Consider the following 23,577-nt stretch of genomic DNA (forward strand, 5'->3'; position numbering starts at 1 on the left):
GAAACTTTAACAAAAGCCCGTACCGAGCTACTGAGCGTCTCTCCTGCAGAGTCTTCCACTGGAGTTTATCTATCATCTCCGTAACGCTTTCGCAATTACTAAATGATCCTGTAACGAAGCGCGCTGCTCTCCGTTGGATCTTCTCTATCTCTTCTATCAACTCTACCTGGTGCGGATCCCACACTGCTGAGCTTTATTCAAGCATTGGGCGAACAAGCGTACTGTAACCTACTTCCTTTGTTGTCGGATTGCATTTCCTTAGGATTCTTCCAATGAATCTCAGTCTGGCATCTGCTTTACCGACGATCAACTTTATATGATCATTCCATTTTAAATCACTCCTAATGCGTACTCCCAGATAATTTATGGAATTAACTGCTTCCAGTTGCTGACCTGCTATTTTATAGCTAAATGATAAGGGACCTATCTTCCTATGTATTCGCATCACATTACACTTGTCTACATTGAGATTCAATTGCCATTCCGTGCACCATGCGTCAATTCGCTGCAGATCCTCCTGCATTTCAGTACAATTTTCCATTGTTGCAACCTCTCGATACACCACAGCATCACCTGCAAAAAGCCTCAGTGAACTTCCGATGTCATCCACAAGGTCATTCATGTATACTGTGAATAGCAACGGTCCTATGACACTCCCCTGCGGCACACCTGAATTCACTCTTACTTCGGAAGACTTCTCTCCATTGAGAACGACATGCTGCGTTCTGTTATCTAGGAACTCCTCAATCCAATCACACAATTGATCTGATAGTCCGTATGGTCTTACTTTGTTCATTAAACGACTGTGGGGAACTGTGTCAAACGCCTTGCGGAAGTCAAGAAACACAGCATCTACCTGTGAACCCGTGTCTAAGGCCCTCTGAGTCTCGTGGACGAATAGCGCGAGCTGGGTTTCACACGACCGTCTTTTTCGAAACCCATGCTGATTCCTACAGAGTAGATTTCGAGTCTCCAGAAAAGACATTATACTCGAATATAATACGTGTTCCAAAATTCTACAACTGATCGACGTTAGAGATATAGGTCTATAGTTCTGCACATCTGTTCGACGTCCCTTCTTGAAAACGGGGATGACCTGTGCCCTTTTCCAATCCTTTGGAACGCTTCGCTCTTCTAGAGACCTACGGTACACCGCTGTAAGAAGGGGGGCAAGTTCCTTCGCGTACTCTGTGTAAAATCGAACTGGTATCCCATCAGGACCAGCGGCCTTTCCTCTTTTGAGCGATTTTAATTGTTTCTCTATCCATCTGTCGTCTACTTCGATATCTACCATTTTGTCAACTGTGCGACAATCTAGAGAAGGAAGCACAGTGCAGTCTTCCTCTGTGAAACAGCTTTGGAAGAAGACATTTAGTATTTCGGCCTTTAGTCTATCATCCTCTGTTTCAGTACCATTTTGGTCACAGAGTGTCTGGACATTTTGTTTTGATCCACCTACCGCTTTGACATAGGACCAAAATTTCTTACGATTTTCTGCCAACTCAGTACATAGAAATTTACTTTCGAATTCATTGAAAGCCTCTCGCATAGCCCTCCCCACACTACATTTCGCTTCGCGTAATTTTTGTTTGTCTGCAAGGCTTTGGCTATTTTTATGTTTGCTGTGAATTCCCTTTGCTTCCGCAGCAGTTTTCTAACTCGGTTGTTGTACCACGGTGGCTCTTTCCCATCTCTTACGATCTTCATACTCATCTAACGCATATTGTACCATGGTTTTGAACTTTGTGCACTGATCCTCAACGCTATCTGCACTTCAGACAAAACTTTTGTGTTGAGCCGTCAGGTATTCTGTAATCTGCTTTTTGTCACTTTTGCTAAACAGGAAAATCTTCCTACCATTTTTAATATTTCTATTTACGGCTGAAATCATCGATGCAGTAACCGCTTTATGATCGCTGATTCCCTGTTCTGCATTAACTGATTCAAATAGTTCGGGTCTGTTTGTCACCAGAAGTTCTAATATGTAATCGCCACGAGTCGGTTTTCTGTTTAACTGCTCAAGGTAGTTTTCAGATAAAGCACTTAAAAATATTTCACTGGATTCTTTGTCCCTGCCACCCGTTATGAACGTTTGAGTCTCCCAGTCTAGATCCGGCAAATTAAAATCTCCACCCAGAACTATAACATGGTGGGGAAATCTACTCGAAATATTTTCCAAATTATTCTTCAGGTGCTGAGCCACAACAGCTGCTAAGCCCGGGGGCCTATAGAGACATCCAATTACCATGTCTGAGCCTGCTTTAACCGTGACCTTCACCCAAATCATTTCACAATTCCAATCTCCGTCAATTTCCTTCGATACTATTGCACTTCTTATCGCTATAAACACGCCTCCCCCTTTACTGTCCAGCCTATCTCTGCGGTATACATTCCAATCAGAGTTTAGGATTTCATTACTGTTTACGTCTGGTTTCAGCCAACTTTCTGTTCCTAGTACTATATGGGCGTTGTGACCGTTTATTAATGAGAGTAGTTCTGGGACGTTTCTATAGACGCTCCTGCAGTTTACTATTAGCACATAATATTGTTATTCCTTGTTGCATTTTGCCTACTCCTGCCTTTCCGCGTCTCAGGAGGCGTCTTTTTCGGGCCTAGGGAGGGAATTCTCTAACATAAAAAAACCCATGTGCACTCCACACGTTCTCCGCTACCCTCGTAGCCGCTTCCGGCGTGTAGTGCACGCCTGACCTATTCAGGGGGACCCTACATTTCTCCACCCGATAGCGGAGGTCGAGAAATTTGCACCCCAGCTCTCCGCAGAATCGTCTGAGCCTCTGGTTTAAGCCTTCCACTCGGCTCCAAACCAGAGGACCGCGATCGGTTCTGGGAACGATACTACAAATAGTTAGCTCTGATTCCAACCCGCGAGCGAGGCTTTCCGCCTTCACCAACTCCGCCAACCGCCTGTACGAACTGAGGATGACCTCAGAGCCCAGACGGCAGGAGTCATTGGTGCCGACATGAGCAACAATTTGCAGTCGGGTGCACCCAGTGCTCTCTATCGCCGCCGGTAGGGCCTCCTCCACATCTCGGATGAGACCCCCCGGCAAGCAGACTGCACTGAAATTATTTCAGTAATTTAGGAGTTGTTTGCTTGTCTGCAGAGCGTTATTTAGGAATGGTTTAAAGGTCTGTGGGCTGTGTGGCGTGACCCGCAGCATGTCGGAGCATGCAATTTGTATCAGTGTGATAAATATACTATCTCTCAAAATCCTAAATAAATTGTTGGAAAATAAATAAAGTACACTCCTTCCTTGCTCTGTAAAGCAGCCCAGCGCAGGCTGAGTCATTTTTGCACCATTTTCCCCCTCCAGACCACCACCTGGGATTACATGACACGAGGGATGACATCACCCTCTGGTGGCCGTACTGTGTACTAGGTCAGTTGGAGTGGAGATCCCATGATGGAGACATCACCTGCAAAATAAAGACTTATGTCCAGCACAGGCAGAGTCGTTTTTCTGACATTTTCCCCCACCTTAGACTGTCATCTTGGGTTACGTCAAGGAATGTACGACTGCGTCCTGTGGTGGCGGTACTGTGTACTAGGTCAGCTGGACTCTGCACCCCATGGCAACCACACTGTTTCCCACCATTTCCCCCCCACCATCTTGGATTATATAAAGGAATGGACGACAGTGCTTTCTGGTGTTGGTACTGTGTATTTGTTATAGACCTTGTGGTGAACACACTGTTTCTCGCCATCTTGGATAATGGTACTTGCATCATCAGCTGACGTCATGACTGCCATCTAGGATTATGTGACAGAATGGACGACAGTGCCCTCTGATGGCAGTACTGTGTACTAGGTCAGTTGGACTCCGGACCCCATGGCGACCACACTGGATGGTGGTAGTGTCTCTAATTGTTTAAACAAAATAGTGCATGCAAAATAATAAAGACTTATGTCTAGCACAGGTAGAGTGCTCTCCCCACCATTTCCTAGGACGAGTTGGTGGTCGGATGACGTAGGGTAATGGAGCTAGCCCAAGTGTTCTTTTTTCCTGCCATTTTCAGAGGTTAGTAGAGATAGCCCAATTGACCTGTCTTCACTCCTAAATTCACACTTCGCACTAGTTCATAGGAAGAGGTGGCAGTCGGATGATTTAGGTTAGTAGAGGGTGCATTGCCCTGATGGAATTTGAACTTACGCCATCTTCTGGGGTGGGGGAGGGGAAGGAGAATTAGGTTAGTGGAGGTGGCCCAATTGACCTATCTCCCAGCCAAAATCCAAACTTCCCATCAAAATTCGCCGTCTTTGATGATGTCACGGCCGCCATAATGGATGACGTCATCGCCACCATCTTGGATAACGGTACTTAGGGGTAGCACCGCCCTTTTCCCACTGCTCCTGTATGGTGTTTTTGCCAGTGAAACGATGTCACTAGCGAAATTCAAATGCGTAAGTCTAGATTTCTCATTCCGACATATGCCCACGTTGGATTTGCCCCCAGGTTTTCCATTGTGAAATTTATGACCAATGTGAAAAAGAATGGTGACAAGATGCATCTCTGCCTGATGACCATCAGAATGCTGAAGAAAAGGGTGTGTCATCAGCAACTCGGGTCTACATGTAGGTTTCTGAAAACATCAATGAGATGGTCAGAAATCCCACATAGGCTCTCAGTATTCCCCATTGATGCTAGCTGCACGTCGTCAAAGGCTTTCTTAATCTCAACGAAGTTCAGATGCAATGTAAAGTTGAATTCTATGTATTGTTCTAGTATGTATCATAGAACAAATGCTTGTTCATGGCAGAATCTCCCAATTCGAAACCCACCCTGTTCCTCTCGTATTCGACAAACTGCTACTTCTTGTATCATTTTAGAAGAACAATATTGCTAGTATGCTATATTGCTATTATGCAGCTCTCCTTAGTCTCTTTATGTCTAACTGATGCAGGGTACTTTCGTTTAGTAAGAATACTTTTTTAATTTTATTGATTTTCTGGTTGAAATATCGTGACAGAATAAGCCAGTTGTAAAGTTAGGAAACGGACAATGTATAATTCAAATCGGAGAGTACTGATGTAACTGGATTGTTCCTTATAGGAATCACCTATGCAATGCACGTGTGAGTATAGTCCGTTTAACGTTTAACGTGCTAATCTATACTATTATATAGAAAAAACAACCAAAAGCGGTCTGTTTCATTTACCTTTACATAGAAGGTAACACTTTACAAACAATCTGACATATATGACGGGCTCTCAAATTAACACACGTAAAACTACTCAAAATAAAAAATAATGAGAACGTCCACTAGCAAGGAAGGTATTAAGAGGGAGCACAGTGTGTTATTCATCAAACACTATTGTAAGGCGCTGCGAAATAATTGAGCCCATTATTCGCACGTGCAGGCTACAGATACACGAAGGAAGACAATCATCAATCAAACACAAACATCAAAATGTTTTGCATCACCCCGGTTCCCAGAACTCCTGGAATAGACGTTGACTTTGGATATTTTATCACAGGCACAGTCCATTTGGCTGTTCAGAGATGTCGTTAAACTCACCCAAAGATGTAAACAACCATGCATGAACAGCGACCATTAGACGGAGGGGGTCCGACAGCCGATCAGTTCAAGTCATTCCAAGAGGAAGGAGGTACACGACTCGTGTTGTCTGTAGTTCAACCATGCCTGGACGGCAATACCGCTGTTAGATCGCGTTCGCATTGCCAGGAAGGCCTCTCAACAAGCGAAGGCGTCTCGGAATGAACCACAGTGATGTAGTTCGGACATGGAGGAAATACAGGGACACAGGAACTGTCGATGAAATGCCTCGCTCAGGCCGCCCAAGGGCTACTACTGCAGTGGATGACCGATACCTAAGGATTATGGCTTGGAGGAACCCTGACAGCAACGCCACCATGTTGAATAATTCTTTTCGTGCAGCCACACGCCGTCGTGTTACGATTCAAACTGTGAGCAACAGGCTGCATGATGGCCAACTTCACTCCCAACGTCCATGGCGAGGTCCATCTTTGCAACCACGACACAATGCAGCGCGCTACAGATGGTCCCAACATCTTGCCGAATCGACCGCTCAGAATTGGCATCAAGTTCTCTTCACCGATGAGTGTCACACATGCCTTCAACCAGACAATCGTCGGACACGTGTTTGGAGGCAACCCAGTCAGGGTGAACGACTTAGGAACAATGTCCAGCGAGTGCAGCAAGGTGGAGGTTTCCTGCTGTTTTGGGGTGGCATCATGTGCGGCCGACGTACGCCACTGTTGGTTATGGAAGGCGCCGCATCAGCTGTACGATGCGTGAATGTCGTCCTCCGACCGATAGTGCAACCATATCAGCAGCATACTGACGAGGCATTCGTCTTCATGGACGACAATTCGCGTCCCCATCGGCACATCTTGTGAATGACCTCGATTCAGCATAACGACATCATTCGACTAGAGTGGCCAGCGTGTTCTCCAGACATGAACCCCAACGAACATGCCTGGGATGGATTCAAATGCGCTTTTTATGGACGATGTGACCCACCAACCACTCTGTGGGATCTAAATCGAATCACCGTTGAGGAGTGGGACAATCTGGACTAACAGTGCCTTATTGTACTTGTGGACAATATGCCAAGACGAATACAGGCATGCATCAGTGCAAGAGGATGTGCTACTGGTTATTAGAGGTACCGCTGTGTACAACAATCTGGACCACCACCTCCGAAGGCCTCGCTGTATGGTCGAATAACATGCAAAGTGCTTATGTTGATCTCTATCCCAATTTTCTGTACAGGTTCCGGAATTCTCGGAACCGAGATGATGCAAAACTTGTTTGATTTGTGTATTTCTGAGTACCCAGAGATTACACTCGAAAGAAAACTACTAAGACATGGCCGGGAATTGCTTCCAGGTGAGAGTGACCACATAGGAATTATATAAAAATGTATGATAAATTGTTGGGTGGATGCCTTTGCACATGTGATTGTAACTCCAACGTATTTGCAAAACATTGTGGTCTGGTTCATGTGAACTGCGAATTTGCCACGCATGAAAGAAATATCAGAAGTAGAATGATGTTAATGCAGAAACGTTTTGTAATAGCAATGTTTTCCATGCATGAAACAGAATAGTGTGCACTCACCAATAAGAGCGTCATGTGTCTCTGTCTAGAGTCTACTCAGCTCCAAAATAAGACAAGAATTGTCAAAGCAAAAATCAGTCTATAAACTCTCGTTTGCCGGCTCCTCATTAGTCACCCGCTCTAGAGAATAGCCCAAGGCCAAGCGCGCAGGGTTTACCATCAAACAGCACACGCACGAGTCTTTGAAACTTATCCTGTGTAGCAAGTTATGCGAAACAATGAAACGAGGCAAAGTAGCATGTTTCAATTTCAACCCGCTTGCTGTAGTCAAATCTTGGTCTCTCTCTACTATTAATGCCTGCCCCTCCCCCCCCCCCCCCACTTCCTCTTGTTACCAAACTGACAATTTCTTGATCTTTCAGGATCTGTCCTATCAACCGATTCTATATTTTAGAAATGCTGTGCCATGAATTTCTTTTGTTCCTCTCTCAATACCTGATCCTTTGTACTCCGATCTACACATCCAGTTTTCAACATTCTCCTGTAGCACTACATTCCAAAAGTTTACACACTTGGCCTGTATATACCCTTTACCGTCCAAATTTCACTTTTACTCAAGGTTCATCTCTAAACACCTTCAGAAAAGACTTCCTGGCCCTTAAATCTTTATGTAGTGTTAATGATTTTCTTAGTACTGTCAGTCTTCTTTTTACATCCTCTCTAGTTCAACCATTCTTAATTAGTTTTCATTCCAAATTACAAAACTCAAGGCTACCATTAATGTGTCGTTTCCAAATTCAATTATCTCAGCATTTCTTGGTTTAATTCGACTACATCCCACTGTGGTTCAAATGGCTCTGAGCAGTATGCGACTTTACTTCTGAGGTCATCAGTCGCCTAGAACTAATTAAACCTAATTAACCTAAGGACAGCAAAAAAAATTTTCCACTTGCAACAAGTCTGGTGATCCGGGGGGCCAGGACAAAAGACTGACATCCTGTGGCACCAAGAAGGCACGTGTTCTCGCAGCAACAAGTCGTTGTGCATCGTCTTGCTGAAAAATGGCGTCTAGGGTGTTGTGCAGAATTGGTATGGCTATTGGTTGCAGGATGTCATTCACCTAGGTCACACCGGTCACAGTGCCCTGGACACGAACCGACTGTGATTTGCCGTTGTACCCAACAGGACTGCGGGCATAATTTTCAAACAATTAAAGCCTGTATTCGTTCGAAAACACTATTTGGTGCCATTCCTGTCGCCAGTGAGGTTGTTTCAGGCACAATTATCGTCCAGCATGTTCCTGCACATTCGTCAAAGATAGAAGAAGAAATGATCGACGAGTACGTATCCCGTGTCGCAATAAACAGCGAAGGACTGTCGCCCCTGATAGTGTACGGTGTGTTTCACTTTTCCACTGTTGCGTCAGAGCTGACGGGGACGCAGTTCTGTCCTGCAGTGTTATTGGAATGAGGTTTTGGTCGTCTCGGTAGGAGGGGGGGGGGGGGGGTGTCTTGGTGGTGCGACCTGACCCATCTCGTCGTGTTCTACGGCATTCCGTGGAACAATCTACACACAACCATGCATTTCTGAACACTTCGTCCCACACGAGCAACATTTCCTGCGATGGATGCATCACATTCTCTCATACGAACAATGCGCCCTTTTTCAAACTCACTGATTTGACGGACTGCCTACACTACGCTTGTTCGTCCTCTTTTAGAATACTACTGCGCGGTGTGGGATACTTACCAGATATGCCTGACGGAGTCCATCGAAAAAGTTCAAAGAAGGTCAGCACGTTTTGTATAATTCGAAATATAGGAAAGAGTGTCACAGAAATGATGAATTTGGGCTGGACATCATTAAATGAAAGGCGTTCTCATGAAATTCCAATCACCAACATTTTGCTCGGAATGCAAAAATATTTTGTTGACATCGACCTACATCGAGAAGAACGATCACCACGAGAAAATAAGGGAAATCAGAGCTCGTGCGGAAAGATATAAGTGTTCATTCTTTCCGCGCGCTATACAAGATTGGAATAATAGAGAATTGTGAAGGTGGCTCGATGAACCCTCTGCCAAGCCCTTAAATGTGATTTTCAGAGTATCCATGTAGATGTAGATGTAGATGATGTAGACAGGAAAGAACATGAAGCGTGAGCGCAGCCATTAAGCTCAGTAGAGGCGGCTGGAAAGTTTGTTCACGTTTCAGTATGTGGTTTTCTGCTTGGTCCACAGTAATTATTTCGGTAGTCGAGGTGAGTTCCTGCGCAGGTGTCCGTGCATGTCTTTTGGTTGATTGGTTGACAAAGACCGAAAATCGGTCAGGTAGTTGCGGACGGAGGACGAGGGGGCTGGGGGGAGGAGTTCGCGCTTTATTACTTACGAGAAAGAGACCTTAATGGTTAACTTAGATAAGATCCATATGAATAGAAATTTGTTAAAGTTGTTTATTAAATTATAACTGGTCGCAACTCGCAGTTGATTGGCGAGAGCCAGCTAAGTTTGATAGAGAAAGTTAGAACATAACTACTTCAGTGAGATCAACGAGAAAGCTAGCTTCACATGCACCGCAGATGACACTTGTTCCAGGGTTTGAGGCAGTATGTGGGTCTTAGAGATGCAGAGCGAGAGGACTTCGACTTAAAGCAGAATACAGAGGCCCTGTCTGTTGCCCTCAAACATTTTCGAAGTAGTAAGCACTGGCCTTCGTTACAGTTGCTGAGATGAGGTTAGAATGCAAAATCAGTTAATTTGCATCAGGGTTTAATATCACAGATCAAAGTTTCACAGTCAGCTAGTAGCATCGTCATGTGCTTAGACAAGAGTATTGGTTCATGCTTTTCCAAGGACTTTTGTTTAAATCATTAACTATTTCTGCAGTCGTTGGCCACATTCGCAACATACTTTGATAATGTTCTTGCACATATCCACTCCCCTACGTTAAGGCTATAGTTAATATTTGGAGTCCTTGTCAACTAGTCAAACGTTTATTTTCTTGATTCGGTACGTAAATCATATTTGACGTGTCTTGGCAATAATCCAGGTTGTGCAGTGACCGTTACTTCCCTTTCATTGTCGGTGCATCCCGTTATTAATATGTCTGTGGGAGCTGCGGTACCCATACTGCCATGTGTATATGGGGCATACCTAATAATTTCCACCGAATAAACCGTTACGCGTTGTGCGGCCTCGTTTCCTCTAATTCTGCCTAACCTTATGAGGAGCTTGGAATCCCTGTAGCTCACCAGGGGTGGGATCGGTAGTATCTTAGGGATGTGGTAAACAGCTCAATCGACACTTCACAAATGCTCATAACTTGTAGCATTTGAAGTGTTGAGACGACTAATTTATTTAGTAGCAACAGTCGCAGCTTAACAACCATCGAAAGTCGCTAAATAGGCAGGCATAGTACGAAGGCCCCGCTGAAAATAATTTCTCCACTCCTCCGAAACATGGAATTTCATTGCAAAAAGCAAAACTGAAGTTTTAATTGTGTCTAAGTGATTATCGTTATGCTGTGGTTAAACCTCGCCAGCGCTCGCTGTATTAACGCTGAAGCTGTGGGTAGCGTTAGCTGTGAATATCTTTCCTGCCAGTTTGGGGTAATGACATCGAAGTTACTCAGTGTTTAGGCCCAAAGGACGACGTAATACTGAATGCTCACCATCTCATCCTCTGACCTGAGGCGTTCTTTGGTTGCAGTTTGGAGGGGTCTGGATCACTGGTTTCTCACCCAGTCATCCAAGATTTCCAGATAATTGCAGGCACTACTTCTCATTCAGGTTTCTCGTCCGAGAGGATGATTCCACCTCCACTTTAGCTCTCCCACTGAGTACCTAGCAGTATCGGATCCTGCCCCTGGCAGTCAGAGGCACTGACAGCTCAGCAACGGACGTGGGCTGGGGGCTTACATGAATAACAATATAACCGAATGCATGTAAAACAGTGACGATCGAAGTTCAGGTCTGTTAAAGTATACTCGTATCAGCTGGTAGATTCTGGGTTGTGAGTGGAAACAATTTTCTTAAGTAGTCAAAATATCGGTGATGAAGTTTTAAGCTAGAGGACACCCACACAATTGACGATCATGCGAAATACTTTTAACAGCATGCGGGGTGTAACAAAAAGGCCATAATTTAAGGAACACTTAGGGGAAGAAATTATGGACGTGAACGTGGGTGGGGGAACGCTTGATTTCCATGTTATGTCTAAGTTTCTATAGCTCTTCAACCGATTAATGAAACGAAACCCACAGGAAAAAACGTATCTGCACAGTATGAAACACAGTTGTAGCAGTTGCTCATGCAGCATTCTCCGGACAGTTACGTAGTCAACATTACTTGTTGCAGCTAATTATTTTAGGCTGCCGCAAGGGATGTCGTCAGCTGCAGGAATACGTACCTCCCCCATTGACGGTGTCCTCGTCCTTCTAGGCCTCCCGCAGTCGCTTAGGTTTAAACGCTCGATACTAAGACGGCGATCAATTGCTTCAAACGTCTTCGCCGCACCGCCTTTCTGGAAATCTCTCCCGATACAAACGTTGAGCACCACGGCCTACCATACGCTTACACGTACCAAGACTCAATATGTCAGTACACTTCCGTTACACTGCACCGGAAACCAAGTCCGTCATAGCACTGAACAGTTGAACCTACGTGCTTGGTGTTAGTATGGCGACAAAAATAGTAGCATGTCATTACAAGCAATGAAATTAGTCGCATGTCAACACAAACAATGAACTTCTTCACACGTCAACAGTACAATTGTTCAATTGAACCACCAGACACTGGCGAAGCACCTAAGAATTTCGATTTGTGAGTAGCCTGTTTGTATGTTGGCAGCGCTGCGGACTGTGTTAATACCGCTGACAGCGCTCTGCGCCTTCAGCAAGAGATTCTGTGGTTAGACGGACTAGCAATTAGCGATTGGATAGAGAAGTGTATGTACATGTTTCTTCTTAGTGTAGACTCACTGTGGGTAGGGTATGGATTGTAAAGTAAGACGCAAGGAAATTTATAAGGATGGATGTTGTTGGCAGTGTTTGGGCAGTGGAATTTTTGACAACTATATAATTTTTTGAACTGGATGTTACATGAATATGGCAAAATTTTCTAAATACATTGTTTGCTCTTCAAAGGAATCTCCTTTTGCTAATCATATGCCTCCTAGTAGTCAGAGTTTAAAGTTGTTAGAGTCTTTTTATTTAGCTGGCTGTAGATGCTGTTTGCTCTAATTACTGTAGTTGTGTTATGAAGATTTTCTGTGAGGTAAGTGACTTATATAAAAAAAAATGGGGTTCGTCATTGAAATAAGTTTAGGTAATTAACAGAGTAGAAAATAGTTTCATATTTCTTTAAAATTATATTTCTTAGACTTTTATTATTGTTAGGATTTCTGGCAATATAGGGTCATTCTTCTGTGTAAATTATTGGAAGTAATTTTATCACTGTATAGCAGTAAAATTTCTTTGGGCTTGTGTATTATGGGTAATAAATGAATAGGTTAAGCTTGAGTTGTTTTTGTCAAGGAAAATTGTTTAGGTTTGTGTTTAAATAATAAAAAATGTAAAGACATAATGTCTGATTTACTGTTCATTCTAACCAAACCTATTCAAGATGGTATTCTGATTATTTAATGTAATAAAACGTTTATTGTAATGCTGGTACTTTCTGTTACTGTATTTTTCCCGTGATTAATTTAATTATGACGAGCAACAGAAAATGAGCTGTAGCACAGAAATATAGAATTTCATGACCCATGTCCATACAACACACCTTATTCCTCTATGTGTGAGGAAAGTTTCTTCAAAGGCTGGTCAAATATTTTTGCATCCTTTATATGGACAATCGTAGCTTTACCAACTGTAGATTCAGCAGCCAATCTCCACAAACATCACGATTCTTGACACTGCGACGACACAGGCACCGATCGCCTTTGGCAGCTCGTCAAACAACGAATTTTCTGGTAGCGTTTCGCAAGGAGGTTGCAAACTCACAGTATCTCGCTATGTGTATCAATATATTAAGCCCAGGACCACATATCGGAGTTAGTCGGGTTTGAACTTTCCTAGCCAAGCGCCTGCACCAACCGCGGAAGTGACGAAAGAGTTTCCTGAACTTCTTAAGAAAATATACTCAGCCTGATGATAGGGAGCGGTACGTTGATTAATAATGTTGCTTCTACACTAAAATTTTTGTGGTGTCTCCGACTGATAGCAAATGAATATGGACGAGGTTAAACGATTGATTTCCAGTTCTGTTGACAAAAAAGTTACAAATGAATGCACAACTGCAGGTCGTTGAAACGTTGCAGTTGACGCCATGTAGCAAATGTAGTCGTCGATAGACGGCCTTCGAAAGTAAATACATCAATTTCTTAGAGGTCTGAAAACGTCTTCAGATTTCCGATATCTCGGAGCCCTCCTGAAATATAAATTGTCTCTTACTCAGCGCCCAGAAAGGCGAGGGAAATCCTTTCAGCTCAATCCGCGCAAAGGGGAACGCGGATATTTTTTTGAGCGTTTGCGCCTGAGGCACAGAGTCTGAGAAGATTAAAGCCTTCCATCACAGTAACCTTAAAAGATTGTTTAAATCTCGCCTCTCCGTGTTCCCGGCGACATCTTTCACGCTCGCCTTGAAGTGTAAAGAAACACTGTCGACAAAATATATTTCTCAGTTCAGAACTGATCAAAGAACGAGGTTCTAATTTCAATATTTGAAACTTTTGTGTTTAATAATGTAAGCATTAGTTAAAGAACTCACTGAAATTTCGTAATATATGGAACAGTCAGCTACAGGGACCCAAAATGCTAAGAACAACTATAAATACTCGTACGTCTCGCTTTTAGTGGTGTGGAAAGCCCAGTGAAAAATTCGGTATTCAACATTCTATGCTTTAAGTGTACTAACGATTCTTCTATTTCTACATCTACATGTACATGGATACTCTACAAATCACACTTAAGTGCTTGGTGGAGAGTACATCGAACCACCTACAGCATAATTCTCTATTACTCCACTCTCGAAAAGTGTGCGGAAAAAATACGAACACCTATATCTTTCGGTGCGAGCTCTGATTTCCTTAGTTTATTATGATGATGGTTTCCCCCTATGTAGGTCGGCGGCAGCAAAATATCTTTGCATTTGGAGGAGAAGGCTGGTGTTTGAAATTTCGTGAGAAGTTCCCGTCACAACGAGAAACTCCTTTGTTTTAATTACGTCCACCTCAAATCCTGTATCATATCTGTGGCACCCTCTCCTCTATATCTCGAGAATACAAAGCGTGGTGTCCTTCTTTGAACTTCCTCGGTGTATCCCGTTAACCCCATCTGAGTTCTAGGCGCGCAGTCTGGAACCGTGCGACTGCTACGGTCGCAGGTTCGAATCCTGCCTCGGGCATGGATGTGTGTAATGTCATTAGGTTAGTTAGGTTTAAGTAGTTCTAAATTCTAGGGGACTGATGACCACAGCAGTTGAGTCCAATAGTGCTCAGAGCCAGTTGAGTCAACCCCATCTGATAATCCCACTCCGCGCAGCAGTACTCCAAAACTGGACGGACAAGCGAAATGTATGCAGTCTCTTTAGTAGATCTGTTGCATCTTCTAAGCGTTTTGCTAATAAAACGCAGTCTCTGGTTGGCGTACCCCACATCTTCCACGTGTTCTTTCTAATTTTAGTTGTTCGTAATTTTAATTTCTAGGTATTTGACTGAATTAATTGATTGAATATTGGCATTTGTATTTGATTAAGACCTCTACAGAATTTTATCTTAGCTGTATAGTGTTATTTAAAACCTCCCAAGTCTTGCACACAATCATTTCAAGAGTTAGAGACCGAGAGAGATGGTGCAGTGGTTAGCACGTTGGACTCGCATTCGGGAGGACGACGGTTTTGCATGCTTTCCGTAAATCGCTTCAGGCAAATGACGGGATGGTTCCTTTGAAAGGGCACGGCCGATTTCCTTCCCCATTTTTCCCTAATCCGGTGGGAATGATGACGTCTTTGTTTGATCCCTTAGCCCCCAAAAACCAACCAACCAATAAAGAGCTAGAACTGTAAAATCATTAATGGATTGAATTAACAACGTAAACTCTTCTAAAATAAAACCGGGGACATGTGTTTAGGAGAACTATGTTACAGATTGTAACTCAATTCCAGTGTCTATAATTCTTGTGTCAAAGAGCAATGTGAGAAAATTCTGTGGACTGTGGCGCACCTCGTCTGCAGGGTAAACTTCCTGGTTGCTGGTCCCAGGTGGAGGAACGGCGTTCTTTTCAGTGTCATGGTGAAGCTGGAAGGCAGCTTATTAGGTTGGTAGCAATATTGTTTTGCGTGTTGATATTATGGTTGCTATAAGTTTATTCATCGACTGTAGTTGTAGTTTACTGTTGCTATTTAAGTCTAGATGTGGTCAATTTGTGTTCTGGAGATAGTGTGTGGAGACGTGGACGCTAGAAAATGGAATGCCAGATGAAGAAATGGGAACATTTACGACACATTCTTCTGTTTGAGATCATCACACAGGTAATAGCAGCGGAGGCAGTCCCCGAGTGTAGGAATAATGGCATTGCACAGAGCGCGGGATGAAAATGGTCTCCTAATTTCAAGGAGGATCATTTTGACATTTGTGACTGTCCACGTTCAGGACGAGCTTCTGGGTTTTATGAAAATCGTTAGACGCGTTAATCCACAAAGATCAGGTCAGTGTAGCCGAGAACTGGCAAATGCGATGAACTGCGGTTATTCCATAGTCGCGTGACATTTTCATGAAACGGACGAAGTTTAAAAGTCGGGTTTATGGGTGTCGCATGCTCGAAGACACAATCATCGTCATCAATTGGCCCGTGAACAAACCGACCATTCCTCTCCTGTATCGTTACTGATGACGAGAAGTAGTGTCTCTGTGCTAACATTAGGAAAAACAAAGGAATGATTGTGACCAGAAAAAACAGCAGTTGCACGTACAAGGACCTAAGTACATCCACAAAATAAAATTTTATGCATGTATTGGAACAATGACAGATTGGTGCACTACGAGTTGCTTACCCGAGGTGTAATTATTACTGCTGACATTTATTTTCAACAACAAAAACAAAACAAAAATGGTTCAGATGTGTGTGAAATCTTATGGGACTTGACTGCTAAGGTCATCAGTCCCTAAGCTTACATACTACTTAACCTAAATTATCCTAAGGACAAACACACACACCCATGCCCGAGGGAGGACTCGAACCTCCGCCGGGACCAGCCTCACAGTCCATGACTGCAACGCCTAAGACCGCTCGGCTAATCCCGCGTGGCTATTGTCTTGCAGACGCAGTACGGAAACATTGACCAGGGAGACTGAGTGAAATGGTGCTACTCCACCATTACGCCCGCCGGCATTCAGCTACACTGACGAAAAAAACGTTACGCAGGAATTGGGTTTCGAAGCAATTTCGCATCTATCTTATTCACATGATCTTGCACCCGCGGATTTTCGCCTTTATCGCTCCCTAAGAACAAGCCTCAATGACCTTCCTTTCTGTATGAAAATGGGCTCCGAACTTGGCTCGACGAGTTCTTCGCGTCGAAACCACGTGATTTCTACAGTCGCGGAATAGAAAAGTTATCCCAGCGTTGGCAGACTATTCTAAATAGTGGAAGAGAATATGTTATGGACGACTAAGGTCTCTGTTACGCGTATTTGTTGTGTTTATTAACTTGTGCAGCAACTCATCAGTTAGCTACAAAAGGCCTGGGATCGCTGGATGCAACAAAGTAAACCTGTCCTCGCTATTTATTGTAGTTACGGAACATTAAGGGTTCCTGGAATTCTGAGGGTATTTGTGAACGCCAGAAGGACGTGGGCTTTTATAATGGCAAAAGTGCAGCTTAGCTTTCGTTAAGTGATAGCTGATCTTACCGGCCGACGCCTGTAATGGAAATTCACCTGGGATGACCTAGTGGAGCAGAATGGTGTGGCATGGTAGACGGATGAGAAATGAACTGTTTTACATTTTCTTGGAACAACCAACGAAAAGGCGAAGAAGCGCGAGTAAAGCAGCATGAAGGGGGGGGGGGGGGGAGGGGGTCACTATCAGTCGATAACAGCCTTGAGGTGCCGAGGTGCCAGCCAGTGACTGCGGTAAGAAGCGAGAGAATCAGCACGAAGGACGAAGTTGGGAGTCTGAAATGGATAGGTGGAAGGTAGAGAGACGTAGTGGTCGCAGTGAAACGTGAATTGTAGTAGGGAAATTCCTATAGTTTAGATGTGGCGGGAGGAAATAATTCTATTTGGTGGAAGAGAGGAGGACTTGTAGTTTCTTTGTTTATTTATCTTTTAGGAGGACTTGAACTGTCCATGGGTGTTGCTGAAGCTGAATTACACCTTACGTTTCAAAAGTATAAATATGTAGGAGCGTTAATAAACAGATGATAACAAGTACCTACACTGTTATGTCACACCGGCGTGTCGTTTTTACTAATCTTTTCATCTTTAAGTTTTTGGTTTCTTTTTCTAGTGTCCGCCGTAATCTTTGTGTGTGGTAATCCAATTTTATAATTCAGACTTCCGTTTACGATTTCGTTGCACTTTTCTAAGATTCGATTATCACACTGTTGTCTCGTTGAAAGTGAAGAAGAATAACAAAATGTGTTCAATGGAATAAATACAGAAAATGGATTGAGAGTAAATCAAACTAAGGCGAAAGTAATCAGAAGTAGCAGAAATAATAACAGAGAGAAACTTAACATATAAATCGGTGGTCACGAACTAGACGGATTTACGGAGTTCAGCTAACTTGAAAGCAAAACAACCTAGACGGACGAAGCAAAAAACATTAAAAGTAGACTAGCACAGACAAAGAGGGTCTTAATGGCCAAAAGTAGTCTATTTGTATGTAACACAGAAATTAATTTGAGAAAGAAATGCTTGAGAATGTGCATTTGCAGAACAACATTGTATGGTAGTGTATTACTGACTGTTGGAAAACTGGAACAGAAGAGAATCCAGGCATTTGAGATGTGGTGCTAGAGAAGAATGTTGAAAACTGGATGGACGGATAAGGCAAGGAATGAGGAGTTTCTCTGTTGAATTGGAAATATTAACAAGAAGGGTCAAGTTGATCAGACGTGTGTTAAGACTTCAGGGAATAACTTCCCTGGTACTAGAGGGAATTAAAGAGGGTACAAACTGTAAAGGAAGACATAGATCGGAATACATCTAGCAAATAACTGCGCACGTAGATTGCAATTGCTACTATGAATTGAAAAGTTTGGCACAGGAGAGGAATTCGTTGTGGAACACATCAACACAGTCAGATAGCAGAGGATTTAAGATCATAAAAAATAAGGAACAGGTACCGTGTGAGTCATGTTGAGTGTTTTGAGGCTTCCAAATAGTTACCCACGCCTTATGGTGACGGGCATGATTTCAGATAGATGGGTTTTTGATGGTGGTAGGGCTGGAGGGTGGGGGGGGGGGTCAGAAAGCGGCAGTTAAATGTCAATATTATTATTGATCTAACCAAATAAAGGGGAGGATCCACAGGAAGTTACTGTTAATTTCTGTAGAAAACATTTTATGTAATATTTACAAACACTGCTCTAATTCAACTATCAATTTTTATCACGTTGTCTCATGCATAAGCATTATACGTTTTTATTCAAATACCTTATAGTTTTAAAATTAATTTAGTACATGTTGTTGTTGTTGTGGTCTTCAGTCCTGAGACTGGTTTGATGCAGCTCTCCATGCTAATCTATCCTGTACAAGCTCCTTCATCTCCTACTGCAACCTACATCCTTCTGAATCTGCTTAGTGTAGTCATCTCTTGTTCTCCCTCTACGATTTTTACCCTCCACGGTGCCCTCCAATACTAAATTGGTGATCCCTTGATGCCTCAGAACATGTCCTACCAACCGATCCCTTCTTCTAGTCAAGTTGTGCCACAAACTTCTCTTCTCCCCAATCCTATTCAATACCTCCTCATTAGTAACGTGATCATGCACCTAATCTTCAACATTCTTCTGTAGCACCACATTTCGAAAGCTTCTATTCTCTTCTTGTCCAAACTGTTTATTGTCCATGTTTTACTTCCATACATAGCTACACTCCATACAAATACTTTCAGAAACGACTTCCTGACACTTAAATCTATACTTGATGTTAACAAATTTCTCTTCTTCAGAAACGCTTTCCTTGCGATTGCCAGTCTACATTTTATATCCTCTCTACTTCGACCATCATCAGTTATTTTGCTCCCCAAATAGCAAAACTCCTTTACTACTTTAAGTGTCTCATTTCCTAATCTAATTCCCTCAGCATCACCCGAATTAATTCGGCTACATTCCAGTATCCTTGTTTTGCTTTTGTTGATGTTCATCTTATATCCTCCTTTCAAGACACTATCCATTCCGTTCAACTGCTCTTCCAAGTCCTTTGCTGTCTCTGACAGAATTACAATGTCATCGGCGAACCTCAAAGTTTTTATTTTTTCTCCATGGATTGTAATACCTACTCCGAATTTTTCTTTTGTTTTCTTTACTGCTTGCTTAATATACAGATTGAATAAAATCGGGGAGAGGCTACAACCCTGTCTCACTCCCTTCCCAACCACTGCTTCCCTTTCGTGCCCCTCGACTCTTATAACTTCCATCTGGTTTCCGTACAAATTGTAAATAGCCTTTCGCTCCCTGTATTTTACCCCTGCCACCTTTAGAATTTGAAAGAGAATATTCCAATCTCCAAAAGCTTTCTCTAAGTCTGCAAATGCTAGAAACGTAGGTTTCTTCTAAGATAAATCGTAAGGTCAGTATTGCCTCACGTGTTCCAGTATTTCTACGGAATCCAAACTGATCTTCCCCGAGGTCGGCTTCTATCAGTTTTTCCATTAGTCTGTAAAGAATTCGTGTTAGTATTGTGCAGCTGTGACTTATTAAACTGATAGTTCGGTAATTTTCACATCTGTCACACCTGCTTTCTGTAGGATTGGAATTATTATATTCTTCTTGACGTCTGAGGGTATTTCGCCTGTCTCGTACATCTTGCTCACCAGATGGAAGAGTTTTGTTAGGACTGGCTCTCCCAAGGCCGTCAGTAGTTCTAATGGAATGTTGTCTATTCCCGGGGCCTTGTTTCGACTCAGGTCTTTCAGTGCTCTGTCAAACTCTTCACGCATTATCGTAACTCCCATTTCATCTTCATCTACATCCTCTTCCATTTCCATAATATTGTCCTCAAGTACATCGCCCTTGTATAGACCCTCTATATACTCATTCCACCTTTCTGATTTTCCCTCTTTGCTTAGAACTGAGTTTCCATCTGAGCTCTTGATATTCATACAAGTGGCTCTCTTTTCTCGAAAAGTCTCTTTAATTTTACTGTAGGCTGTATCTATCTTACCCCTAGTGAAATAAGCCACCACATCCTTACATTTGTCCTCTAGTCATGCCTGCTTGGCCATTTTGTACTTCCTGTCGATCTCATTATTGAGACGTATGTATTCCTTTTTGCCTGCTTCATTTACTGCATTTTTATATTTTCTCCTTTCATCAATTAAACTCAATATTTCTTCTGTTACCCAAGGATTTCTACTAGCCCTCATCTTTTTACCTACTTGATCCTCTGCTGCCTTCACTACTTCATCCCTCAGAGCTACCCATTCGTCTTCTACTGTATTTCTTTCCCACATTCCTGTCAATTGGTCCTTAATGCTGTCCCTGAAACTGTACAACCTCTGGTTTAGTCAGTTTATCCAGGTCCCATCTCCTTAAATTCTCACCTTTTTGCAATTTCTTCAGTTTTAATCTACATTTCATAACCAATAGATTGTGGTCAGAATCCACATCTGCCCCTGGAAATGTCCTACAATTAAAAACCTGATTCCTAAATCTCTGTCTTACCATTATATAATCTATCTGAAATCTGTGAGTATCTCCAGGTGTCTTCCATTTATACAACCTTCTTTTATGATTCTTGAACCAAGTGTTAGCTATGATTAAGTTAAGCTCTGTGCAAAATTCTAACAGGCGGCTTCCTCTTTCGTTTCTTACCCCCAGTCCATATTCACCTACTATGTTTCCTTCTCTCCCTTTTCCTACTGGCGAATTCCAGTCACCCATGACTATTAAATTTTCGTCTCCCTTCACTACCTGAATAATTTATTTTATCTCATCATACATTTCTTCAATTTCTTCGTCATCTGCAGAGCTAGTTGGCATATAAACTTGTACTACTGTAGTAGGCAGGGGCTTCGTGTCTATCTTGGCCACTAGAATACGTTCACTATGCTGTTTGTAGTAGCTTACCCGCACTCCTATTTTTTTTATTCATTATTAAACCTACTCCTGCATTACCCCTATTTGAGTTTGTATTTATAACCCTGTATTCACCTGACCTAAAGTCTTGTTCCTCCTAACACCGAACTTCAGTAATTCTCACTATATCTAACTTTAACCTATCCATTTCACATTTTAAATTTTCTTACCTACCTTTGCGTTTATGGGATCTGACATTCCACGCTCCGATCCGTAGAACGCCAGTTTTCTTTCTCCTGATAACGACATCTTCCTGAGTAGTCCCCACCCGGAGATCCTAATGGGGGACTATTTTACCTCCGGAATATTTTACCCAAGAGGACGCCATCATCATTTAACCATATAGTAAAGCTGCATGCCCTAGGGAAAAATTACGGCTGTAGTTTCCCCTTGCTTTCAGCCGTTCGCAGTACCAGCACAGCAAGGCCGTTTTGGTTATTGTTACAAGGCCAGATCAGTAAATCATCCAGACTATAGCCCTTGCAACTATTGAAAAGGTTGCTGCCCCTCTTCAGGAACCACACGTTTGTCTGGCCTCTCAACAGATACCCCTCCGTTGTGGTTGCACCTACGGTACGGCAATCTGTATCGCTGAGGCACGCAAGCCTCCCCATCAACGGCAAGGTCCATGGTTCATGGGGGGAATTTAGTACATATTTTAGACAAACAGTTTGCAACATTTTAATACTGTACATTGTAAACAGTTATTTATACGCTGTTTCTCCCGCGTTCTCTTCGCATCAGCCGTAAGACATGGATTTGTACTACGAAAGTGAGATTAGTGGTATGTTCTATACCACTGAAAGCAGTAAGAAGGCAAGTATACAGACTTTCCTCCTATTTTACAATGACTCTTACTTTTTACATTTTCTTACTTTTCGCAACTCATTTTTAACGATGAACAATTTTCAAAATTTAAAATTAATTTCACTTTCTGTTATTTATTTTAATAATATGTGTTAATGTTCTGTTTTTGTTACCAGATCTGAAGATGATCATTTAGCAACAATTTTGAACTGATACTGTTACAACAAATGTTTTTTTAGTAACATAGAGTTGGGCCATCCAGCGTGACAATGTCTCATCTATTACGACAATTACTAAATGATTTGGACACTGCATTTTCCGATTAATCTTCACCGCACCACCTCGTCAGCTGCTCTCTCCACATTAGCTGCGCCTATTTACTGACGTCATTGACACACCCTCACCAACGTCGTAGCCATCCTAGCAATTAATTTCAGTTTTGTTGCAAGAACTGTAATAGGCACATCTGTTCCTTGTCCAGTAATTAGTATGACACTCATCCTAACGTAAATGGGCATCAAAGTTGTTTCTTATTTTCACAAAGGAAAAATGTTGTAGTTTTATGATATGCAGAAGGTTTATATATTGTTTTGAGCTTATACATTCATTTCCTTAAAAATTTCGAGAGTATATTAATTACGTGAATTCTTAGTAAAAAGTCTCTTTCAATCTATTCCTATAACAGCAAACACTAGCGTTGTCAATAACGAGGGTAAAGGTTAGTGAACCGAGTTATCGGATGGTCCGGGGAACATACTGAATAATATCCATCTGGAATTGCATGTGGCATATTGTAACTAACAAAAACTCAATTAACTGGGAAAATATTTTAAAAAAGGCTAAATTTAATAAAGTGGCCAATAAGTGGTGCACGGATATAACTGACTTGGCTCACTATAAAGTGAGAACAGGCTCCCTTTCTCCATGGGATTTGCGGTAAAAAATTGTTCAAATGGCTCTGAGCACTATGGGACTTAACTTCTGAGGTCATAAGTCCCCTAGAACTTGGAACTACTTAAACATAATTAAACTAAGGACATCACACACATCCATGCCCGAGGCAGGATTCGAACCTGCGACCGTAGCAGTCGCGCGGTTCCAGACTGTAGCGCCTAGAATCGCTCGGCCACTCGGCCAGCGACTTGCGGTAACTCAGCTTTTCTAACCCTCTATGTAACACCAGGATACACTCAAGATCGGAACCCTCATGGCGACTATATGCTATACTAACTGAAATGTAATGCATGTGGAAACGAAGCCAATATTCCGTCTGATCACCCAGAAAACGCAGAAATAATTAATTCGAACGTCTCCGCTAACGGGTTCTGTAATGGACACGAGGGCGTCTCAGTGATTACTAGTCCACGAAAATTTCTGCCAAAAGACAGGCTTGCTGAATGTGG

Source organism: Schistocerca gregaria, chromosome 7, assembly GCF_023897955.1.
Source record: "Schistocerca gregaria isolate iqSchGreg1 chromosome 7, iqSchGreg1.2, whole genome shotgun sequence".
NCBI classification, from domain to species: Eukaryota; Metazoa; Arthropoda; class Insecta; order Orthoptera; family Acrididae; genus Schistocerca; species Schistocerca gregaria.